The sequence below is a fragment of the Rattus norvegicus genome, chromosome 3, assembly GCF_021556685.1.
Source record: "Rattus norvegicus strain SHRSP/BbbUtx chromosome 3, alternate assembly SHRSP_T2T, whole genome shotgun sequence".
Taxonomy (NCBI): Eukaryota; Metazoa; Chordata; class Mammalia; order Rodentia; family Muridae; genus Rattus; species Rattus norvegicus.
In genome coordinates this window covers 124,889,928-124,915,632 of record NC_141536.1, presented here as the reverse complement: position 1 = coordinate 124,915,632, position 25,705 = coordinate 124,889,928, and the positions used below count along the sequence as shown (strand labels likewise).

The window sequence follows — 25,705 nt, the reverse complement described above, 5'->3', positions numbered from 1 at the left end:
TGAAACATGGTATGCTTTTATGTATCAATCAAATATTAGCCAGGGTAAATGCATCATATTGAACAACACTATTTAAATTCCTTTGATGGGAAAACAACTGGTAAGGCATTGAGACACTTGGTGCCATCTTCTAGCTGTCACATTTACTATGCAACTTCAAACACACTGTGGGATTCCTTGGCTTCTGTTCCTTCATCTGTGAAACAAGGATGCTGGATACTTGATCCACTCTCTTAGATTGTTATTTACTGAGTCATACAATTTCAAGTTGGTCCCGCTGAAAACAGTGAAAACAAAAATACTCATATTGATGTGTTGATATCTTTAAAGCATCGCTATAGGTATTCAACTTCGAAGTTCATCTTTCAGAAACATCTTGTTAGAAAGTAACTATGTGTCCATGCCACTGTTAGAGATTGAGGTAGGCTTTGACTTATGGCATCATAAAGTCTTGCTATTAAAATTCCTATTATTTAAGAACATGAACAATTGAAAGTATCAAAATCACCATGATCCAAGGTAAATATAGCTAAGAAATGGATAAAAACTTATATTTGCTCAGGACAGCACATTCTTGATACCTTCTCTTTCAGAAAGAGAATTTCAAAAAAGATTTCTTATAATTAGTAAGAAATCTGCCTACAGTTTTTTAAATGAAGCAGGTACATCGTCAATGGTTCTGCCATTGCAAGCAATAGAAACTAACCACTGTAACCATCACACACCAAGGTGAAGTCAAGGCATCTTTCCTGGATCCTATTCATGCCTTTCTACAGACTTCATATTTATTGAGGCAAGGAAGATATTTTGTAATAAATAGAATACAACAGAACAGAATAGAAATTGTTTCCCATATCATACTCTTCTCCCTTTATTTTTAATTGTAAATTTAAGAGTTGTCTCCTCTTTTGTTTTGTCTCCTCGTCTGTTTTCTCTTTTTGTTTTTCTTTTTCTTTTTTGGCTTGTAACCACTGAGTATATATCATTATAAGTATTTCAGTGTTTCTCTTTAGCTTTATCAAATAAATTCTCTAGGCAAAGCTTTCCTTACATGCCATGTGAATATACTTATGGAATACCAAGGAACAGAAGAATTTCTACCAACATCCAGCCCCAAACCAACACCCAGCATCAGACCAACATCCAGCACTTGACCAATATCCAGCACCAGATTGCCAAACACTTGATTGACAACTTTGGAAGTAGAACCTGCATCCTGCTCAAATCCTCTAGCTACCAGATTATTCCAAACATACAACAATGCCTATTATGTAGTTGGTAGACCTATTATGTAGTTTGTATCAATTAACATTTGTTAAATGGAACTGCAATAAATTGTATTGCTTTTTAAAAAATGGCTTGTTTTCTTGAGTCTCTGAATTCATCCTTTGACCTCATCCATTCTGTAGAGAAGATACAGAAGGGAGAACTAGACTGTGCAGCTTGTGTTGGACAAGAACCAGTTTCGTTCTGTTCTGAACATTTTCTGACATTTATTAAGGAGGGGAACATCTCAGCTCCTGTGTAGTTAGATGGTGCTTTCTTTTACTAGATAACAATCTTGACAGGCAATCCTGAAACCCACACTCATTGGAGAATTTTGGATTAAGGCTAGATAGAGTCCAATCTAGGACAGCACAGACTCAGCTCTAGGATTGATGATGATGAGGATGATGATGATGATGATGATGATATTGATGAGGAAGAAGAAGAAGAAGAAGAAGAAGAAGAAGAAGAAGAAGAAGAAGAAGAAGAAGAAGAAGAAGAAGAAGAAGAAGATGATGATTTAAACCTTCACTTAGAAGGCATATATAGTAAAATTTATTAGTTCAAGGATAGCCTGGGCTACATAAGCAGACATTATCTCACAAATTATATAAATAAATGAGTCACACAAACATCTTAGTCTCTGATAGAAAAAAACTTAGAAGGCTAAGGTAACTCTGAATGAGGGAAACTTCCTGAGAATTAATCAAAAATAACCTTTTTAAAGTAGAAATCAGGAGGCAAAAAGGGAGAGAGGAAAAGTGGAAAGGGAAGGACAAAGTGTGAAGGAGGAAGAGAGGGCAGAAGAAAAAGAAAGAAGGTCTTAAATCTGGTCATTGAATTTATTTTACTCACATTACCCAAGCGGAATGCTGATTGTTGGACCTCCCTGGTGATTACATCTGTGAAAAGCCTGCCCTCTTAGTATATTCTAACGTATCTGGGACAGCCAGTCCCATCACTACATAGTTTAGACTGCTTTTAATATGTTTTATTTAATTAAATTTATACTTTGGGTAGGAATTTATACTTTTTACAAAACGTACAGTTGTGTAAATAGAACTGTTTAATGTTCCTTCATAATAAATTATTTTAATGTTCTGTAGTAAAATATGTCCTATTCCCGGATTAAGTCCCAAGCAACCAAACCCATTCACAATTTACTTCATACAGTAAGCCAGTCTTGTATTCTCCACCTTAGTTACATTTATATAGTGTCAACAGCTATGATAAAATAAAATACCCCAAAATGGAATGTCTTAAAAGCTAGGAAGCACCTGCGGATCCCTACAGGGTCATTCTAGTCTCACATAATCTCATTGACATATTTGTGCTTGGCTAGAGATGTGACAGAATACTCCACTGATCTTGAATAAATTGGCTAGTATATTTGGTGATTAATTATACAGTGGTAAAGAATGGCTAAAGACTAAAAGAATTAAGTTGTCATAAATTTTGAAAAATATTTTCAATCCATAAGACAGCAAAGGGACTTGGCTTACTTCAAGGTTATATCTAACTTGTAAATGAGAGCATAGCAAAACCACTGAACTAGACCTCTCCGTGAGTATAAAGAAAGGTTGTTAGAGATCAAACTGCCAAGGCAGAAAGAAGAGCAAGACAGTGGTAAAGCAAGCAGATTTTATATGACAGTCAACAGGACAGGGTGATTGATCCAATATGGACTATTCAATGGATGATCTTGCTCAAGGTAATTGACATTCACAGGTAGATTAAAGGCATTTCCTGGAAACATAAATCCACCTTTAAGCCAATAACAATCCTTCCTTTACCTGGTCAAATTCCTTCCTTTCAGGACGTTATCATCACTATTGCTACTAAGGGGGAAGGGGCACTTTGAAACTAACCTAACTTTCACAGTAAACCAATGCAGAATTCTCTTATCTATTTCAAATTTATTTGATGATTAAAAAAAATAAGATTACCATCATGAGTATTCCTCTTAGATCTATACAACTGTACATTAAGGTCCCCCTGTGCTTCTAATTGGGAAAGGAAATCACTAAGTATCTTATACTTAAGAAGTACATGGCCTTGATCAAGGCAAATTTTGGAGAAAATTGGATATAGGGCTGGAGGGAAGGCTCATGTGCTAAGAACAGAACACTTTTTCTTCTTGTAGAGGACTTGGTCTCAATTCACAGCATTTACATGTCAGCTCTCAACAATATATAACTTCAGTTCAGGGAATCCAATATCCTCTTCAGACTTCCACAGGTACTGGGCACTTATGTGGTGTACAGACATACATTCAAAGCACTCATATACAAAAAGTAAATAAGTCTAAATGCTGTTTTAATATAAATAAAATTGGATTTACAGACTTAGGGAGGTGTTAAAAGTTCTTAACAGATTTTATCCAACTTTTTTTTTTTTTACAGATTTCTAGAGTTAGCTTTCAAAGATTTTTTTGATCATGGCAACATATTTGGCAGAGGTATCACCATTCAGGAGTGTTGATTCTGCGTACCAAGGCTTCCAGACACAGGATGTCTTATAAATACACACAAGTGAACTAAAACCTTTTTTAAAATGCTGTTGTGACCTGTCTTTAATATGGCTACCATCACAGAGAAGGGGACACATACAAAACCACAGTTCATAAGATCTTGATTTCCTCAAGTCTCCATTTTCTTATCTGTAAGATGAGAGGGTCAGACTGGATGAGGGTAAGGTCCCTTCTTGCTCTTCAGTTCTGTGATCCATTTTCCTAACAAGATTAAAAATTAAGAGTCATAAATAAAAATAAATATATCCAATTTCCTTTTCTTTCTACCCAAATAAAAATAAAATGTTAATAGATTACATCAAACTAATTACTTTTCATTTTTCCCTCTTATATTTTAATTAAACATCTACCTTTTAAATGTTCATTTTGTAGATGATACTAAGCCCGCATAACTACATATCTTCCCCCATATGAAATATAATCAGTCCAAGCTAAGATCCATAAATCATTTTCCTGAGGCTTCCTACTGCTGCATATTGGGTTGTAGGAATAAGGTAAGCCTCAACAACAATGTTTCAACCCCGGGAAGGACCCTTTATGGGAAAGTATGGCCCTGTCTTGTAAACAGTGACTTGAGGTGCCACCAAATTTACTTTTGTGCCAGCATATTCTCGTCTAGTGCTGAGTACCCCCTATCCTGTTTCTGGCAATTTCTCTAAATAAAATGTACTAAATTTTCTATTGATTTATGAATTTAGTATGAGGTATAATAAAACCAATACCTAATCCTCCACAGATTCAGTTTTATAGGACAGAAGTCAAACACATATGATCTTAAAGTATGAGGATACCCTCATCCCTCCTCTCTAGACCCATGAAGAATGTGCATCAGGCTACTGTGCAAAGACCACCTTACTTCTTCCTTTTTCTTTTTATTAATTATTTTATTTATATACCTCACAAATGTTGACCTTCACAGTCCTCCCTCACTAAGGTCAGACAAGGCAGTCCTCTGTACATATTTCTGGGGACTTTGGACCAGATCATGTATGCTTTTTGGTTGGTGGCTTAGTCTCTGGGAGCTCCCAGGGGTACAGGTTATTTGGTACTCTTGGTCTTCTTATGGGGTGGCCATTCCCTTCCATTTTTTACTTAAGTGGACCAGAGATGCAAAATAAATAGGAAAAAAAGCACCTCTGATTTTTAAATTAGATCTGGAATACCATTAAACCAAATCATACTTGGACATGCTTTCTAGAGGTTGGAAGTGTGTGACGGTAGATGATAGGGAGTAGAAAGCCAGGATACATACGTAAACAAAAGTTTTCCTCTGGAATGTACTTATTAAACCTTTAACATTTTTGTCCTCTCATGTTCCCCTGAGACCATCTGTGTGGAGGGAGGAGGTAATTATCAAGGAAGATATGAAAACTAGCCCTGCCTGAGCATGGCTTCTCAGGTTTGAGAGGGGTGCCAACAACAGAGATGCCATTCTTTGTGAAACATAAGATGTAGTTGGTGGAAGACACAAAGCCATAGAGAGAAGGAATTGTCAGCAGCTCTACAGGTGATGTCTGGAACACCAGGCAGAGCTAAGAAACAGCAACAACACAGCCTAGGAGGAGGAGCACTCGAAACTTCTGTATGGCCCAATGATTGAAGACCAGACCACATTATCCCCATGAAGCACAGACAGAGCCCTTAATCCAAGAGTCTGCTAGCCAAGACCCATATTCAAATGGCGCCTCAGAGACTTGGTATCTGCTTTGATACAGGGAGGTAATTTTGGCATCTGCAAGGCTATCTTGTCACAAACAGAATGAAGATAATACTGCCTACCATCTAGGTTTGTGATGGTCAAATCTGACTCACAAAATCAAGATAAATCTGTGATTTTAAGACTTTTGAACTTAGCTGTCAGAAGGTTGACACTTCAGAAACAGTTTCTCTGTTTGATGACTTGGGGAGTTCTAAAATTATCTAACCCAAAAGTCCACCGCAATAATTTTCTGCCAAGAGTGCAGCCGTTCAATGTCTCTGATTTCACTAAAATTTTCGTCTTCAGTTTCTACATTTTTGCTTCCAATGTGTTAGGTTTATTTCTTCGAAATCTTCATATTAGAGAAAGGTAAACCTGGAGGGAGGAAGAAAAGGAAAAGAAAACTACTAAAGAAAATAACACCAACTCTTCTTAGGCAAATTTCACTTTCTCAGGAAGGATTTATAAGTAAACTAATGCAAGCAGTAATGTTGTTTACTGGTCGGTGAGGAAGCTGTTTCCTATAAGGAAGTAACAAAAACCAGAGTGGGAACAGGAAACCAAAGAGAGGAAGCAGTTTACGAGCCCCTAGAAAAACACACACACATGGAAGTTAATGGAAAGATAGGAAGAAAGGAAGTCCAGTGTGACTCGGGATCCAAATCCTGACTTGCATCATCACCCTGGCACTTACGTCACTCTCTTATTTCTGTGTTCTTGTTGGGATCTTTAAAGATAAGATTCCGACACTTAATCTTGTCCACTGGACTCTGGGTTAATGAAACAACCCATGTGCATTTGAATCCTGCAAAGAATGAAATCAACAGCAACTCCGAGAAACACGCAAGGAAGAAAAACTCCAAGGACTTATTAGAGATTTTACAAGCCAAAGCTACCCCACCTCCCCCCCACACACACTTTTCTTCTTTTCCCTTTTGCACGATCAAGAGTCAATCCAGAGCAAGAAGCAGAATCCGGGGTTCACACATACATTTATTTAGTTAGCAAGACATTCCTATTTTTATAGCTTAACGTTCTTAACTTTCTTGTTAGCAAATGTTAACAAGGTTTAAAATGAATCAAGTGAGCTGTGGCATGTAAGAAATTTTGGCTTATCCTGGTCCTTTCTTTTTTTATACCTTTGTTCAATGAAAATGTCCTACTGACAGGCAGAGCGTCTGGGCAAGTTTATAGATAGTGTTCCCACCTCAGGGCCACAAGGTCATGGATTCATTCCTGATTCTATTTAAAAAACACTCCACAATGGTTAGTTTGTGTGTGCTTTTATGAGCGGGAGCTGTTTTATAAGATTCAGGATCTTAAAGACACTCTAAGGAATCTTGTGAGTACATGAGGCTATGAATTGGGGTGCTTGTTGTAATGTTGGGGAGCTTCAGGAGTCATGGGTAAGAACTGACTATAACAATTCTCAGACACCGTGTCTACATAAGAGCCAAAAGCAGTTTGTTTTCATGGTGGTCATCAAAAGTACTTGAAAGGCATTTCAACCTGTCCCGGCATCAGTTTGCCAGTGGTCATAAAACAAAACAAGGCAGAGGGAAGAAAAAGAAAGGAAAAAGAAAAGAGCAGACCTCACTTGATCCAGAAAGACGCTTTATAAGTATATTAGTCAATGCAGACCTTCCTTCTTGGGTAGCACATAAACATGGTTTCTGAGAATTTGTTCCTAGTATTTCTGAAGCCCCAGGAGAATTGGAAGAAAAAAGCCGTCAGCACTTTAGAAGTAGACACAGGCCACTCCTCCGCGAACAGCCGAATCAGAAGGCTTCAATGTAGTGTTTATCTATTTTTTTGAAAAATAGAAATCCCTATGTGCGCATGCATGTTGCATGCGTGTGTGTGTGTGTGTGTGTGTGTGTGTGTGTGTGTGTGTGTGTGTGTTTCAAGAACTTTCAGGCATTGGATTATTCTTTCTGAGTCTTTTCATCAAACCTTTTCACAGATAACAATTTAAATCAACACATTTGTCACCATGAACTTCAGAAGGAAGTGACAATTTAAAGCATAGATAGCACTTATCTTTTTTTTATATATAAATGATGTAGCCATAAGATTCTCTCTTAACTAAGGCTATTATACAGTCTATTGTATGAATGTCTTTCCTGAAAGTGTGCCATGGTTGTCCAGATCTCTCCTACTTCTGTGGAAGAAACCTTTCCCTCCGCATGAAAGTCTCTACAGTATGTGGTGTCCCACTCTCGCCTTTAATATGAATAGTAATCTCTCAGTATCATCAGGATATTGATTGGTTCCACAGCCATTCATAGATATCAAACTCTGTGCATGATCAAGTTTCTTTTATAAATTATTGTAGTGTCTATCTAGAACCAATGCACAGCATCTCATATACCTTAATCTCTTGATTAGATAACACATAACTTTATATAAATTTGTACAAATAGTTACCCTGCATTGTTTAGAAAGTAATAACAAGGAAAATCCACATGCATTTGGTAAAGATATATACTGCCACAGAATTTTTAACGTATTCATTTCATTGTATGTATGTATGTGTTTTGTGTGCATGTGTGTATGTGTACCACGTGAGTACTCGGTCCTCAAAAAGTCAGAAGAACGCATAAGATTCTCCTATAACTGGAATTGCAGATGGATGTGAACCACCACTGTATGGTTGCTGGAGACCTAATCTAGCCCATTGGAAAGAACAAGATTTTTAATTCCCAAGTTATCTCCCCAGTCCTGAGACACAGTACTGTTTTAAAAATATCATCTGTTGTACTTGGACTTGTTAAATCCAAGTGTACATAACACATGAACCTAAAAAAATCTAACTCTAAATTGAGTCCCTTCTCTCTCTCTCTCTCTCTCTCTCTCTCTCTCTCTCTCTCTCTCTCTCTCTGTGTGTGTGTGTGTGTGTGTGTGTGTGTGTGTGTGTCCACAAAGACGATAATCTAAGAACCTTTATTTCACTTTCCTTTTAACTTGTTCACCTAATCCACTTCTCTATGTCTCAGCACTATTACAAAGCCATTTCTAGCTTTGCAGCTCATCCCACTGAACACAAAAAGGTAATCGGTATTTCTGCTTTTAGAACTAAGTTTTCAAATATGCCTATAAAAAGACATGCCACATGTTCATTAAATGCTCTCAGGAGCCCATTATTCATGAATCCAATTTCTTGTCATGCATAACATGTTCCTCATGGAATGACATCAACAAAAATGACTCCTTAACTTCAGTGCCTGTTTGCAAGTCTCCAACATGACTCTAACTTTACAGGGCTATATGTCAAAGATAGGAATTAGTCAGTTTGGGCAAATCTCATTCAGAAAGATCAGAGAGACAAATGTGTCCTACAGGCCAGGAAAACAGTAAGATTCACTATTAGATTAATCTACACAGAATCAGCTGATAAATTCTCAGTGCCGTTATGTGTAACTAAGGGGGTAGCTAATGGTGACATTGCCTCTTACTTGCTGAGAGTCTCAGAGTTTATGAAGCATTCTTTTTAACCAATTTGATAGGAATCTCAGAGATAAGCAGCTATTGCAAAGCCTTTGCAGATAAGGATTCAGGTTACTTTGGTCAAGTGTGTTTCTTGAGTTTTCACAGCTGTAACATAGATTTTTTTTAAAAAAATCATAATTCTAATTAAATGTCTAAAAAATGTTGCTATCTAAAATGACTTCAATGATCTAATAGGATCATAGTGAAACATTAAGCATGAAGAGGTAGTTTGATATGTATCAGAAGTTCATAAGGGTTTTTTTTGAAACACAAACATCTGTCTCTGCCATTCTTCCCCTGAATTTGGAAGCATGGCTTAGTAGGAGTGTAGAGAGTATTTCCCATCCAATTCTAGTAAGAACATTTTTGAAGAAAAGCATTCACCTGGCATTTCTCGTCTGACCTAGAAACACTGTCAATGATGAATTTTACTATCTGCTGTGCTGATGAAGCAAGTGCTTGAATAAAAGTAACAATAAACAATTTCAACTTGTAGGTGATTGATATAAAAGGGGCATGATAGTTTGGGAGCAAGAGAGGTTTGGTTCACCATCGACATGGAAATGAAAACCTGATACAGGGATCTACAGTTCAGTAACTCGCACTTTACTTTTGAATATCATAGCCATATGGATTTGTATGCTCATTTCAGACCTGAGAGTAAAAAGTGAATGTTGTGATAGGCATGGCAATATCAAAGTTTTTTGTTGGCCCTTCCTTCAATAAGCAGAGTTTCTATTTACTCCTTAAATATAAGCTGGTTCTTATAATCCCTTATTTCATTGCATGAAAATGTGTTGGTTTGCCAACTGAGGATATAGCCATTCAAAAGGTTTTACACTTCTATTTCTTTACTTAGACCCTAACTAATTGCCATGTGGGCAAGCCTGGGCTAGATAGCTGAAAACTGACATGCCTCAAAAAAGGCAAGGAAGGCTATTTAACCTAAGGTTATCCATGAATAACAAGCAACTTTGATCAGAGGCAGGAAGCTAAGATCCAGAAGGTCAGAATACTTAGGAATTCTACACCAAAGAGATTCAGATAAAGAAAATAGAGGACACTTTCAGCCATTTTTGCAAAATAGATTAGACCTATTATCTTGGTCTGTTATGCAAATGTAACAAGTAAATATAGATCAAATCTTTAGAGCTAACGATGTGTTGTTTCTAAAATTTTAAGTGGTTTCCATAATATTTGGAAGGCTTCATTAATCAGCACACTCACTCCTCTTGGGAAAGAATATTGATAGTATTTACACATCAACGAGCTCTTCCATCATCACTCACAGGGACTCAAAGACATTCAAATGCAATTAAACTACAAAATAAAGGTCAACAGATCCCTTGCCATCCTTCTTTCCTGAACATTTTTTTTGGCAAAGCCACTTCTGAGACCATGCCAAAAGCTAAGTACATGATGTCTCTTCTCCTCAGACTGTGACTGGAAATTTCAATGGTAAAGATGACTCACACCATACAGACCTGGAAGGATTCCTTTACTGTTTTTCAATCCATTGTCTCAAAGCTGGATGACACAGACCATAAAACCCACCAGAAATATAAGTAATGGGCAATGTGCAAGGGCATTTCCAAGTCTTCAGGGAGAGTTCAATCAATGCTTCTCACATCTGGAGTTGTTTCTATCTCTTGGGACTCATAAAATTTCTATCTTGAGGACACACGGTAAGGTCTTCTTATTCTTTGAGAACAAGAGCCCGCTTGCTTCCTCCATGGCGATAAGTCACTTTATTGGATTCGGGTATCTAAAGGAAACAGCTCTGGGTTGTAGAGTCCTTTTAGGGAGTCAATGGTCCTATATAGAACCCTGATCCTGAGATGTGGGTTTAGCAGATAGTCTTGAAGCATTTTCTATGCAATCCGTTTTAACAATTAAAGACAGCACTTTCTGGTTTTCACTTTATTGTTGGGACAAGACGTATTTATATAGTTGAAAATGCTTGCAAGATTTACACAGCATGATCTATGACTAAAAGAATCAGTTGTGAATATATTATATCACTCCAAGGGAAAAGCAGTACAGACATTGAGATAAAATTCGTGCCAATATTAATGGGATCTGATAGTTGACAAGTCCAAGAAGGCATGATGGTCTCAGTACAAATTTGGATGAAGACAGCTCAATATAAAGAGAAAAGAATGAACTGGGTGTGGTGGCCCAAAGCTATAAATCTGAAATTCTATAGACGTGGGCAGGAGGATTGTAATTTTGAAGCTAAAATGGACTACATAGTGAGAAACTATACAAAAATCCTCAAAGGTAGTGAAATAAAAAGGAAATCACTTCTTTGTAGTTTCAACCTAATGATTAAAGTACAGTCTGCTATGTGGAGAAGGTTCATTAGCACACAGTTCTCAAAGTAGTTCAGAGACAACATATAGTATACCATGCTGGCAGTTCTTATGTCAACTTGACACAAGCTAGAGTTGTCTGAAAGGAGGGTATCTCAATTGAGAAAATGCCTCCATAAGATCAAGTTGTAAGGTATTTTCCTAGTTAGTGATTGATAGAAGAGTGTATAGTCCACTGTGGGTGGTGCCATCCCTAGGCTGGTGGTCCTGGGTTCTATAACAGAACATATAGGGCACACATATAAGGCTGGTAAGTAGTAAACCCCCTATACTCTGGCCCCTGCAACAGCTCCTGCCTTCAGGTGCCTGCTCTGTTTGAATTCCTCTCCTGACTTCCTTTGATGTTGGACAACAATATGGAAGTGTAAGCCAAATAACCTTTTCCTTTCCAACTTACTTTTTGGTCATGTTATTTTGTTACAGCAACAGAAACCCTAACTTAAAACAACACTATCATTCTTGTGCATTCACAATATATCGTGACATATTAAAGATATAGTATGCATTTAGCTTTAGCACAAATACTTTCAATATGCATAAAACGAGTCACCTTTTGTTTTACCTTTTAATCAATTAAAACATTTAGACAGGTCAAGTAGCTTTAGATACATCCACATACTCTGAGATGAGGCAGATGATGATAACACATCTTTAGAGATTGTTGTTTCAGAGATATGATGGTCTGATACATTTGGAGATGACAGGAGGAAGAGTCAGGTGGCTTCCATATCATCGGACTTCTAGTTACAAGGTATTTGAATCTAAAGGAATCTGAACAATGTGTTAAAAACAAACCTCAATAAGATGGTCTAAAAGGCATCACTCCTAAGGTTCAAGTACAGTCTTAAAAGGTCACACAGCTGTGGATGCAGGTCAGTAACTAAGGCACTAGAACTGGCAGTAGTTCTAGAAAGTTCCAAAAAGCCTTGAGATGTAGACATTTCTTCTCAAAACCCCCATTTTCCACTTTCCTATTAATGGTCTCTTTGCTGCTCTAACCGTCTATGTCTTTCTTCAGCATAGGTATCCAAAATCTACCTTTTTGGACTCAAAGTCATGGCACATTAATCTTTGCATTCTACTACTCCACACTCAGTCCTCCTCTAAGTCCTTTACCTTCTCCTCCTGACTTGTCAGGACTCTTCTAGATAGAGGCTGCTCTCCTTGAGTTTCTGAATACTGAAAAAGAAAGGTGAAAAAGAATGGGACATTTATTAGTCATGCAACTGGACAGATTTGCAGTTGGCGGTTTGGCTTTTGGCTGGAATTCTGCCACCTTATCTCATTTTGATTATAAGCTTTATATAAGATTTACATACAGCTTTTTAAAACATAAAAAAACGTCCTTGAGAGATGAAGAATTCAAAAGGTGTGACCCATAGTTACAGGATTGATTCCAGAATAACAAAAGGCTGTGATCTTTAAGAGTTAAACAGCTCCACCTTCCTCCTCCTTTCCCTTTTCAGTCCTTAGCCTTTATTTACTTTCCCCTTTCACCTAATCTTTTAATAGTGTATACCAGGATAACGTAACCTTCTTTGATGCTAGCTAAAATACTTTTGTCACGATTTAGTTCACACCATCTGGACCTTTATTTCTGGAGCAAAAATTAGACTGTATCTGATAGTATGTATCTCTTAATTCATATTAAGGGATATGAACAGCAGGAATAACTGCAGTGTGGAAGCAAATGTTATTCTTAACTTCACTTTTCATTTTGTAAAAATGTTAAAATATTTCATAGTTAAGACCATATTCCATCTGATTTCTCCCTGACTCATCACTATGAATGAGCAAAGGGCTCATTAAGACTCTGAGGTTTGGATTCAAATTTCTGCTGCCAATAAAATGGCAGCAGTTATTCTATGAGAACTGTCGAAACTGATATGGAAAGCGTTTTAGTGTAAGAGTAAAAAGAGTGGTAGGCAAAGGAATGGTTTTAGTCAGATGGCTTAAATTTTACCTGCAACCAAATGTAAACGTGTTGCTGGGGACCTCCCATTGTTTCTTTCTTTTTTTTCTCCAGAACTTTACATGTTTTTTTTTCCTTTTCATTGGGATCCCTTTTCTTTTCCTCATGCACAAACACCTATATGAAACACGCCTTCACTGAAGCTCATGCCTTTTCTTCTTTAAATCCTCCCAAGAGCCCCGATGACCAACTCTGCAGAAGTGAGGAAATGCTGGGGTCTGGATGGGTTCTGGAAGCATCTTCTTCCAAAGACTTGGACCTGCCCTTTTACCTGCAACCTATAGCACCACAGAAAGATGTGATCCCTTGCACCAGAGCCCTAAAGCAAGTGTTTACTATGCTCGCAATTCACAGACGCAAGTAAATCTTAAGCCTGTTTAGTTAATCTTGACCTGTTTCTAAGGCATGTGGGATAGAGTACAGGTCTTGTTAGGCTCTAGAGAACATTTTGCCCAGTAGGAACTAGGATTCTGGGCTTTGGGTTGATGATTAGGGAATAGCAAATCAGATATAATCCTTCCATGGACCTTTTCCCAAGGTTGCCTCCTGGGCAACTGCCCACGTTGACGGGTGTGAATAAGCTTTCCTAGGTAGAAAGAGATTAGCTGAATCTCATTGCTTTTGTTTGTATCTTCTCTCAAAATTTTCCATCACAACAAGGCAGCCTAGGGGAATTAATCATAATATTGCTTCTGAATTCTTGTCTGTATTAGAGGAAATATTTACCTTAAGCACCCAATGGCCTTCCCAGTAAAACATACTGGTAGGGTCTCCTGCATACCAAAGCTGTTGGTTTACCTCCCATTAGCATCCAGGTGGATTGAGCTGTGTTTACAAACTCTGGTTGAGTCTCTGATATCCTGGAATCTGCATTTTAACTGCTAATCCAATGTAAAACACAGACACAGACACAGACACAGACACAGAAACAGTCTCACACACACACACACACACACACACACACACACACACGCACACACACAGAGAGAGAGAGAGAGAGAGAGTAGAGAGAGAGAGAGAGGAAGAGAGAGAGAGAGAAGAGAGAGAGAGAAGAGAGAGAGCTAACTAAGTTTAGCTCCCTTGTTTTAATATTTGCTTTGTCATCATTCAATATTTTCCAAAAGTCTGTGTAGCTCCCAGTTCTGAGCGCTCTATATCACCCTTGCTTTAGAGCCAAAATCATATCTCATGATATATTTAGAATTTGCTTTCTTGCTTTCTTAGACCTTGAAATTGAAGTACATGTGCCTCTTTGAAAAGAGATTGTTGTCAAATTCTAACAAAAGGGACATAACTGGGTGAAACAAACTCATGTTTCTCATGAGTCTTGCAGAGTCCTAACTCTTCCCCCTTGGATTTTCCTTCAGGCCTTTGGTGTCCTTTGTGTCTCTGCCCACCACTGAACAATGTTCTTGAGAGAACATTAACAGCCAATCATCCCCAACTGTAACTGGATTTAGCACACTGTGTTATCTCACCATTGGTCCTTACCGAAAGGTGAAATACATGTCTGGAAATCTTTATTTGGTGTTGAGAAGAGGAAGGAGTTGTGTAGGAGAGTAAGGGTTCCATAAAATCTGGCTGAGCGAATGAGTGAATCTTGTGGATGGAGACCAGATGTGTCCCCTTTGAAATAGATAAGAGATAAAATCAAGGGGAAGCGTCTTCCCCTTTGTGTCCCAACATTATTCATTTAGGCCCCATCTAATCTTTATGAGCTTGGGCTATGGACTTGTTTGTTTTGTCAATTCAATACAAACCTAGATGTATTTGGAAAGAAGGAATCTTAATTGAGAAGCTACCTAATTAAGTTGGCCTACAGGAAACTCTGTGGGGTATTATCTAGATTATTGCTTGACTTGGAGAACCCACTTCACCATGGGCAATAGCATTCCTGAGCAGTTGGTTCCGGGTTGTCTAAGGAAGCAGGCTGAGTAAGGCAGAGGGAATGAGTCAGGAGACATCATTACTCCACTTATTCTGCTTCAGTTTCTCTCCCCAAGTTTCAGCCCTTACTTTCTTCAGTGACAGAATGATAAGATATATAACTGAGAGTTATAAGAGAAATAAACCCTTTTGTCCCTATGTTGCTTTTGGTAATAGTGCATTATCATAGCAATGAAACTAACAAAGACGGGCAAATAGAAAAAAATAAAGCAACACGGGGACGGGCTGGGGAGATGGCTTGGGGGCTAACAATACTTGTTGGCCTCCCAGATGATCCAAGTACAACTCTCAGCACTCACATGGTAGCTCACAAGGTTCTGTGACACCAGTTTCAGTAGATGTGAAATTCTTTCTGACCTCCATAGGCACCAGGCATGCATGTGGTAGAGAGATATTAATCCAGGCAAAGCAAACATACACTTAAAATTAAAAAGAAAATAATTAAAACAAGTTCAAAAGCTAACATTTTTTTCAAGCAATACCACAGAAGCAATTACAAAACAAAGTCATCAACTGCTTAGGCTCTTGGTTTCTCTCTAAACCTTTTGATTTAATATTTACAATAGCTCTTTCAGACATATAAGCAAATATGTAAACCATTTATCTGTCTAGCATATGGCCCAGGAGTTTAAGTGGCCACCATGTTAACTTAAAAATTGGAGCTCAGATCCCCTAGAACACCTTAAAAATCCTGGAGAGATGTGGCAGCTCAGCTGTCACTGGAGCTTTGAGAGACAGAGACAGAACTCACAGGCAAAGCTGGTTAGCAAAACTAGCCTTGTTGGCACTCTTTGGATGTGCTTTGGATCTTGATTCAATGAGTAGAGTGAGTTAGACAGTTTCCTGACATCAACCTTGAGCCCTCAGAGAGATGGCATCATATGTGCCTGTGCTCTTCCTATACACAGGCAAAATGTGTACACAGTTCTATGTATTAAAGTTACACTCAAGTACACACACGGATCCGCATACAAGGGAAGTGGGGAGGGGGACCCTGCTCGTCGTATTAATCTTGGGATTTAGAAACCAGGGTGGAAATCTACAGAGGCTGAGTCAGAGCTCAGTTCTACCCATTCACAGAGCATTGCTTTCTCTACATTGTGAAGGTTGACCCTATATAAATTAATTACTTAAGAAAATCAAATTGTATTTAGAAAAGGAAAACACAGTCTTTCTCGTCAAAGAAACGTGTAAAATCTGGAAAGTAGAATTAACAGCTGGGAAAAACTGAACAGAAGGTTTTCTCTGCCCATTAACTTCACTTAGAGCCACTTGTCCTAAGTGGAGCTCAGTCTGTCACACAGTACACTTCTTCCCATCATCAATTCCACATCCATATACCAAGAGGCAAGGGAATGCTGGTGAAAGCAATTGTTTCAATATCACAATCCCTGTCAATCTCACTCCTCAACCTGCCTCTTTAGCATAGCGCTGATGAGGTTTCTATTCTGGGACAGAGCACTTCTTTGAAAAAATATCAAGCTATAAAACACAGGAGATAAATTTGAGTTAGTCACAACCCAAGTTAGGTATAGCTGAATGAAGGTGTACAATAGTGCTCCTCCACATCCCTGCATTCTCCAAGTTGGGTCTCTTCCACATCTGCATCCCAAGGTGCTGGGCTCTTACTGTCATTCCTGAGCTATAAGCTATATGATGCCTGTCTACTCATCCAGAAAGATGAGTGAAATGTTCAGTGTCGAAAGTAGTGATTGACTGGGTCCTGTTAATACACAGTAAGCTCACACCATCCTATTTGCAGACACAGAGGTCATTCAGAGTTACTGACAGCCGTTGCGGTGTTTAAAACCTCACTCCCTAAGTGTGATAAAAAGTTCACTTATAATTAGCACCTTTCAGACCCTTCGTTTCCTTCTCTGTTCCCCAGCACGCCTTTTTAAATTTTTTTCCCATATACTTAGATCACAAGTAGTTTATTGTTTCTGGGTCTGGGTGGCCTTGCATCCCTAAGAAAAACGTTATAACATTTTCCTGCCTCCTTTTTGCATAACTTAAACAAGAAGAGTGGTGGGTCTTTGTTCCTGAAGTGTTAGCTGATGGTGAAAACAAACAGTATTGTTGGACATGTGCATTCTGTTTTAGAAACTAGAAACAAACTGCAGGACCTAAGCCAGTATCTCAGATTACACCACTAAAAGAGATTTTTGTTTATTTTGTTTGTTTGTTTCTTTACATTTTTTTTCTCTTTTCCCACAAGGGGACATTAGCACAGAGTGCCCTAGTGAGTATCCATGTGAACTAGAAATGGAAGTGACTTACATCTACTCCTATGTGGGCATCGGCTTCAGGCCAGGTACACAGCACAGTTGGGCACACCCCAGAACAAAGAGTTAGAAAATGCAAATGTTTGGCTAAGGAAACAGAAGCAATGTTTGCCAAGACTGAACTGCAGGAGTTCTGCTTGAGCATGCATTTGAGGAAGTGAAAAGACTGAGGAAGGGATTTCTGTGACTCCTCCTGACAATGGGCTGGCTAGTTCCCCACTGGCAGATGGTGTCCGGGTGTTCCTCCCAAAGAGACACTGTGGAACAGCTGTGAGTAACTCTGGATGCTCACTGTGCCTGCAAATAAGATCTGTGACTGACAACTCAGTCTAGGTACTAAGCTATCTAACCAAATGTGGGGCATTTAACCAGGATTGAGTTATTTACCATGGCATAAAGTTTACCTGTAAAACAGAAGCTTAAAATATTTAGAAGGGCACATCTATGTTCCTGTCTCTGGGCCTAAAGTCATATGAAGGCTCAACCATGGAAAAAAAACTGCTTTCATAATCAATCAGTAATCATGGCAGGTCAGATATCATTTTTGTTAGTTGTTAAAAGTTAACTCCTTGACCCTTGACTCATTGGTCTAGGTGTAGAGGTGCTTTGCTTTGCTTCTCCTAATCCAAGGAATTGTAGAATTGTATATATTCTCTCTCTCTCTCTCTCTCTCTCTCTCTCTCTCTCTCTCTCTCTCTCTCTTCTCTGGCTCAGATACTTGCACCTAAGGTAACAGAATACACTGTCTTTTAACACTGAAAAAGCCAACCCAGGGTTTATGTGATCCTTTCTTTATGAAGAAACAAATCCGAGGCACAACCAAGAGATGGGTATTACACAGTGCATGAACTTCAAAAGGCAAGGAATATTATTGCTGCTCATGTTGGATGATTAGCACAGGTATTCCATTTTAAGTAGATGCTACAGATCCCTCTTCTTTCACTATAAAGGTTATAACATGTGGCAAGGCAGTTGTTTGAAAAAGAAACTTAAGATCGATCACTACAGACTGTGATCTATTAGGTCTATCCTACTAGGAGGTTGTAATAGACTGACATTGGTGGCTGTGAGGGCATACAAAATTAGGCATGGATAGGTGAGCTAGAATCTTTCTAACTTAACCTCCAGGGAGACTGGACATAGATTTCCTATTTCAATGATCTGTGGAATGCACTTGGTCATAAGGTACTCCCCTGGTAATCTTTGGCAGCTAAATGATGGAAACCACATGACTTAATGGTGTCAGAGTAAGATGGAGTCACATCTAGAAAGACTTTATGTCACTTATATCACACCTAGACTACATCTTTTACACATCCCAGTGAGAGGTCAGTTTTGTACATGGGTGACTCGGTAGTTCCATGAGTCATTTTATGTTCTTGCCTATATTATAGAAAAGTGGCAAGTATTTCCACAAGGTTCATAAGAATTGGATTTGATATCATGGTAGGATATAGAATATAGGCATCTGTAACTAATTAAACTTCCTGATTTTATGGACAAAGGCAATAGTTCAGAGCAGGGAATAAAGTAATCAATTCACTGTTGGGCATCCTATATGTTCCTGCTCCCAGCAGGATTCCAGAAACTTGAATGGCGGAGAAGGAAGGAGTTGGAAGGCCTTAACTCTCTGTTGTAGTCCTATGAAAATGAAAGGGGTAGAAAGCCAGAATATTTTTTGCCTTAAAATGACCCTTTAAGGCTGTGAGCTTATATCATTTGTAATTCCACTTTGTGAAGCCAGACAAAAGTGCAAGGAGTATTCATGTAGAGGTGTTCCTGTTAAAGACAGCTGAACACTGGTCAACAGAATCAGTTTCTGTCTTCCCACCCCATCAAGGAAATCTGTTAGCAGGAGTGGACTTCTGTGCTGATGACTGTAGAGTCTTGCTGATGGGGTGGCTGTTAGGAATGGTTAGTACGAAACTGTTGGAGGCAATATTAAAAAAAAAAAAAAACCTTGTAGAGCTAACCCAGCTCAATCACAGTATGGTAATATGGTAACTCTAGTTCTAATTCACACCTTCTGTATATAGGTGTTTAATATTTGGCTAACTGAAAACTTTTGATACATTTCTTTAATTTGGAAAATACAAAAAATTGATTACATTACATTATGATTAGCAAGGAAGACATACCATGGCAGGAGGGAGTCTAAGAGAATTTCTGAGATGAGGTAGAAAAATAAAAAGTGCTGAGAAGAAAATTAAATGGTGGTTGTTAAAGAACTGACATTTTTCCATGGAGGTATGCTGTGCTCTTTGTATGGCTTCAGGGATTTGATCTGATTTGGGCATGATGCAATGAAGAAAAGACAGACAAAAAGACACCCAGACACAGAAAATCTGGAATTGGGTGACCTGGGTCTCTTACAGAATGGCCACAGCACCTCAGCAGCTTAGCGTGTTCATTACGTATAGTAGAACAGAGGTGGGGTTACTGCATATAACTGAAAAGGGACACAAGATTAGGAGCAGTCTCTAAAGGGACGCTGTCTTCAGACTGAAAGCTTCAGGGGAGAAAGCTTTGATGGACAGCTTTTGCACTTACTATCAACATTCAACTTGGACTACGAGAGAAGGCTTCGGTATTTTCCCATGGATCTGAAGTTTTGGGTCCTTGATATGCTGTTCCCATACAGAGTTAGAACATGGCTAGAGATTTTCTAGGTACAAAACATAGTATAGGAAAGTCAGATGTGTTGGGATGTATGTACAATCTCAACCTTTGGAGAACAGAGACAGCAGAATTATATATTTGTGGTCAACCTTGGCACCTAAGGAGCTCTGTTCTAAGTTGAGCTACACAGAGAGACTCTACTTAAAATCAAAAGATGAAGAAGAGAGGGCTTCAATACAAGTTTCTTAAAAGGAGCCCATTGTAGAAATTTGAATATAGAAATATAGTACAGTACAGGGATACTGTACATGGATAATCCTCTTCTTTACAGTTCTGACGCTCAGAGCCAGTTCTTCCAGTGAGTGGGCAGTGCAGTTGGGTGTCTCCATCCGTCTTAGTTTAAACAAAACCAAGATCTCCTCTCCAGCTGCTTTCTATAAAGCAGGTCCTCGCTTGTCCATCACTGTATTTACAGAACTAAGCATCTCTTATTAGAATACAAAGTTTATGGCTTGAAGAATATTTCTTTCAAATTCGTTGAAAAATGTGTTGGTTTCCAGTAGAAAGCCAAACTAAATTGTTATTGACTTTAATTCTAGACTTAACAAAAAAAATGACATTATGGCTACTAAAATTGTTATTTTAATTAATCACATTAGCATGCCTTTGTTTCTGAAGGGTAGTGGCAAAAACTTCCATTGTATTTTAAGAAGCACTGTACTATAGACCTAAAAAAATTGTAAAAAAAGAATCCTAAAAACAATGTTATTTATATAGTCTTACCTATATAGTCACCCACTGTTACAAACTATAAAGTATATGTATAGCTTGAAAGCATGTCAAAACTTTGGCTTACGAACAGAGATAAATTTGAAATACTTCTCCTGCAATCAAAATGTGTTCAGAAATTCTTTCGTGACGCAGGATGAGTTTGAAGCAATTTCTTCTGTCACTTATAGCCAGCATAAGGGTGTGAAAGAAAACAGGACATGATGAAAAGGATAGAATCTTTAACATAAAGGAATAGAACAGCCTGTAGTAGGGGGACTTGGGCTTGAAGGAAAGAGTCTCCAAGTCCTGGAGTCCTGAATTCTATGGTAGTTTTCTTCCTCCTATGGTCACAACACTTACTTGACACTGGCCATATCCTTTAGTTGTCTAGCTGTTATTAGGTTATTCCTTACAGCTTACAAAAACTTTGCAACATTTTAAGAGAGGCAAACAAGTAAAATGTATTGTTTTACTTTTGGGGAAGAAATGTACATTTTAAAAGACAGAATTCATGTATAAATTAGAATATGGAAAAGCTGTATCTTTTAGTCTTTTGTGCTGTGGGTATATGTTCATATGTGGTGTACGCATGTGTGTACTCATGACTGGTATGTGTATGGGCTCATGTGTGGTGTGTGTGTGTATGTTTTTTGAAACAGTTTTATGGAACAGCATTCTTAATTAAGTACATATCATGGGATTGTTTCATGCTTTTGTACAACATCATAAAACTTTTTTCATACATTTATTAAATTGAATTTACGAGTTAACAAATATGAGTTTATTGTAATACTCTCAATAATTCAACTGTTTCTAATTTACTCTGACAATTAAAAACACTCCAGTGAGTGTCTTTACAAGTTTTTGAAAATAGTACGAGGAAGTAAGTGAAGAAAAGGAGATATAGGTATAAAAACTATATCCTAGCCAGATCACTATGAAAATTGGAATTTCAGCTAACCAGGTATAGAAAACTTGGGAGTGTTCTAGAACTAGTTTATTAAGAATCTAATAATATTTAAATTATTGAGTAAATTTAAATCATAGGATTAGAAACCTCTTTCTTATCTGCAACTGACAGGGATAAGGAGGTGGTGGGCATCTATAGGAGATGACCTGGGATAATGGAGGCACCCAAGAATCAATGGAGCTGACTTTAGCTGTGACTCATTATATTGGAGATATAGACCCTGAAGAGGTCACCTCCTATAGCCAGAAAGGAACTCAGTGGAGCAATAGAGACACCAAGTCACCCACAAAATGTTCAGCCCCAAATTTATTCTGTCTACAAGAAATGCAGTCACAGGGGAATGGAGCAGAGACTGAGGGAATCTCCAATCAACACCTGGCCCAACTTGAGACCCAATTCGTGGGCAAACACCAATTCCTAACACTATTGATAATACTCTGTTGTACTTGCAACAGAAGCATGCTGTCTTCTGAGAAACTCTAACCAGCAGCTGACTCAGACTGATAGACACACCTACAACCAAACAGTGGGTGGAGTTTGGTGACTCTTATCAAGAATAGGAGGAAGGATTCAGGATCAGAAGGCTTAGGGACTCCATAGGAAGAGCAACAGAATCAACTAACCTCGACCCTTGGGGCTCTCAGGGTTTGAACCACACAAAGAATATACAAGGACTGGAGCTAGGCCTCACTGCCCCTATGCAGCAGATGTGCAGTGTGGTATTCATGTGAGTTCCAAACAACTGTAATGGGATATGTTCTAGCTAGGTGGCCTTTGCTGACCTAAGTGGGAGAGGCAGCACCTAGCCTCTCAGAGACTTGAAACGTCAGTGTGTGTATGGGGCGGGGCGTGGGTGGGGAGGGGGATAGTCAAATCCAATTTAAAGAGAAATTTTAAATTTCTCTTTAAAATTTTAGTGTTTATAATTTGAACCGTCAGATGCTTCTACTTAGAAAATGGACCTTAAAATATTTAAAGAACAGGCTTTGCCATATCTTGCTCTCCTTACTAATATTAAGTTCCTAGTATAAGATATTTCAAGTAAAGAAGATGTCAATCTCTAGAAAATTCTTAATAGGCAACAGTCAGTACTCTTTCACCACCAGATTTTCCTGATTAGACTAAGGCACTTCCGTACATAAACATGATCTACATGCCCTATAATTCTGATTTACTTCCTGTTCTCTGGCCTGAAGATATGTCCTGATCCTGTTAAGAAATTAAAACCACATGAAATTCCAGAATAAAAGTGCATAGATGCTTAGGGTATGTTTAACACAGTGTGCAAAAATATCTCTGAAAAAACCAAAATTTTATTGTAGCCTTCTCCCTACATACATCTGAAGTGTTTCTCCTATCTAAGTCTGCCTATGTAGAGAACTCTTGTATGCTTGCATTTTGTTTTTGTTTTCTTCCATTTTCTTTTCCAACTGTGCTACATGGCAGGGTTTCCTGAAAAAGCATAATTTACTAAATTCTGCATTCCATAAAGGAGGGCCAAAGAAGCTTTGCAAAGGGAGTAGATATGGTGTAAGGAGTATTGTGATTATTAGTATATGCTTGGTCATGGAGCAGAGCCACTAGATAGCTTCTAGCTTCCTTTTAGTGGATATGGGTAGAATTCATTATCAAACAGAAGACATCACATGTGGTTTAACCATCTCCTTCATCCGTCTTCTTACACACACTTTTGTAAGGTATCTGGTGGTGAAAGGCACGCTGGTTTCCCCTGGAAGACCTTTTAAAATTGATTTTATTTAAATGTGGTTTGACAACTGTTTACATGTGTTCATGCATTCAGGGTATTCTCACAAACGGTACCCAAGTCTTTAAAGCTCCAAAGTCTTTTGACTTACCTTTCTGGATGTAAGTTCTTCCTTTTAACCTCCATGTCATAGGCACAACTGACCAAACCTCACAACTTCTGTGGCCCCTAGCTTGAGAAGCCTTTTCTTCTGCCATGAGAACACAAGGACACTCTGCTCTCCTTGTCCGCTTTGTAATAGAGCATTGCAGTGGTCTGCTCTGACCATGTGGAACTATAGAAGTTCATTTTTATTTTATTTTTTTTCAGCCATCCATGTATGAAAGTATAGACTGCTTAATCTAAATATGTTAAATAAAAGTTCTTTTATCTATTGTAATTGTTGTTAAAAAGAAGATTGAGCAGATCCAAAACATTGGCAAGAGGACTGAGATAAGAAAATACTTATGTGCATTAATTATCTTACATTCTTCATATATTAATGATCTAAAAGAAAAAAATAGTTAAGAAATTGCCCTGTATAAAAAGATATTAAGCTGCATATAATTTAATTTCATTGCACGGAGCTGAGTGGAAAACCATTCTGAGAATTGAGCTATAAAACACAATTTGAAATTGATAGCACATAGTCGGACCATATTAGACAATGGTATTATTATAAAATTCATTGGATTTGATATTTGCTTGTTGGTTACAAAGAAAATCCACATATTATCAGAGAGATATTCACAGTGAAGTATGTAGGAAATTATTTTTTCTGAAACTTAATTATCAAAGGTTTTAGAAAATTTAATAGTTTCAAGTCCAAATATATAAATTCACATTCATGAATATATAACATATGTATACAGTGAGATAAAAATTAGTACACTATCCATTCAGGAATGAGCATAATAGCCTGGAGATTTTATTTTAGGTTTTTTTTGTTTTTGTTTTGGCAATAAAGGAAATAAAACACAAGGCACCATAAATGCTAGGCAAGAATTCTCCCACTGAGCCAAATACTCATGAGCCATATACCCATAAGCCATATACCCATTTCTTTCTGACTTTTGTTTTCTGTTTGTGTGCTTGCTTTGGTAAAGCTTTGATTAATTTGACTTTCATTTTTAAAATAAAGAATTTCAAATTCAAAGAGGATAGTGTTTACTGTTCTTAATAACTTTCTTCCTTGAAGGGTATGAGGAGAGTGGGAGGAGATAGCCATGTTCTCCACTGTGAGTGCCATCAGGAGGCATCTTCTATGCTTCTTTGCACAGTGTCCATGAACAGAGGAGGGTTCTCTGGATAAGGGCTTAGGATCAGAGACTTCTTAGGATTTGACACTTCAAATCTTGATTTCTCTCAGTAGACAACCAACCGTGTCTTCATATGGTATCTCCAACTGTTAGGGAACCATACCACAGTTTCTGATTTCCAAAGACGTTGCAGCTATTCAGTTTATACTATGTATTTCACATGAAGATGTATCATTTTACAAAAAATAATAATCAACAAAGACTAAAAGAATTTTTGAAGCATGTCACAAGTCGGTATTAAAACCCTCTTCTCTGAATGTTTTACTGAGGATTAAGAGAGCAATTTCAACCTAGTAATCTCTTGAAACTAAAAGATTATAGTTACAGTCTTTATATCTCCTTCTTTAATATTTTCTTTTTTTCTTTTTGTATCACCTGAGATTGTTTCAACCATTAATCTCCTTTTAACTGTGGCGATTTATTGACTTAGTTGTCTGTGACTGCATTATAGAATAATAGTAAAGAATCCCCTATATATGTACTTCTTGTTACCATACAGAGTAGATTGGGTTATAACCCCAGTGCTATAGAAATATTAAACAATAATTAAAGGAACATAACTAAGAGGGGAGGTGTTGGGGAGAGATCCAGAAGGAATCGAAGGGATAGTGGGGGTGAATAAGATTGACATACATTGTATACATAAATGAAATTCTCAAAGAATACATAGTAAATTTAAAATTCAAATATCAAAAATTTAATACGTATATCAACTTTCACAC

General features: G+C 37.9%; 1 long non-coding RNA gene across 2 annotated transcripts in view; it reads left to right on the top strand.

The window, feature by feature from the left end:
- Positions 1-6,756: 6,756 nt before the first annotated feature.
- LOC147995713 (uncharacterized) overlaps positions 6,757-25,705 on the top strand; it is a 49,719-nt gene continuing 30,770 nt past the window's right edge. The window contains exon 1 of one of the 2 annotated variants that reach the window (XR_015683835.1): positions 6,757-6,837. This is a non-coding gene — a long non-coding RNA (uncharacterized LOC147995713). The remainder of the gene's footprint in view (positions 6,838-25,705) is intronic. The other variant, XR_015683834.1, reaches the window with a different exon arrangement.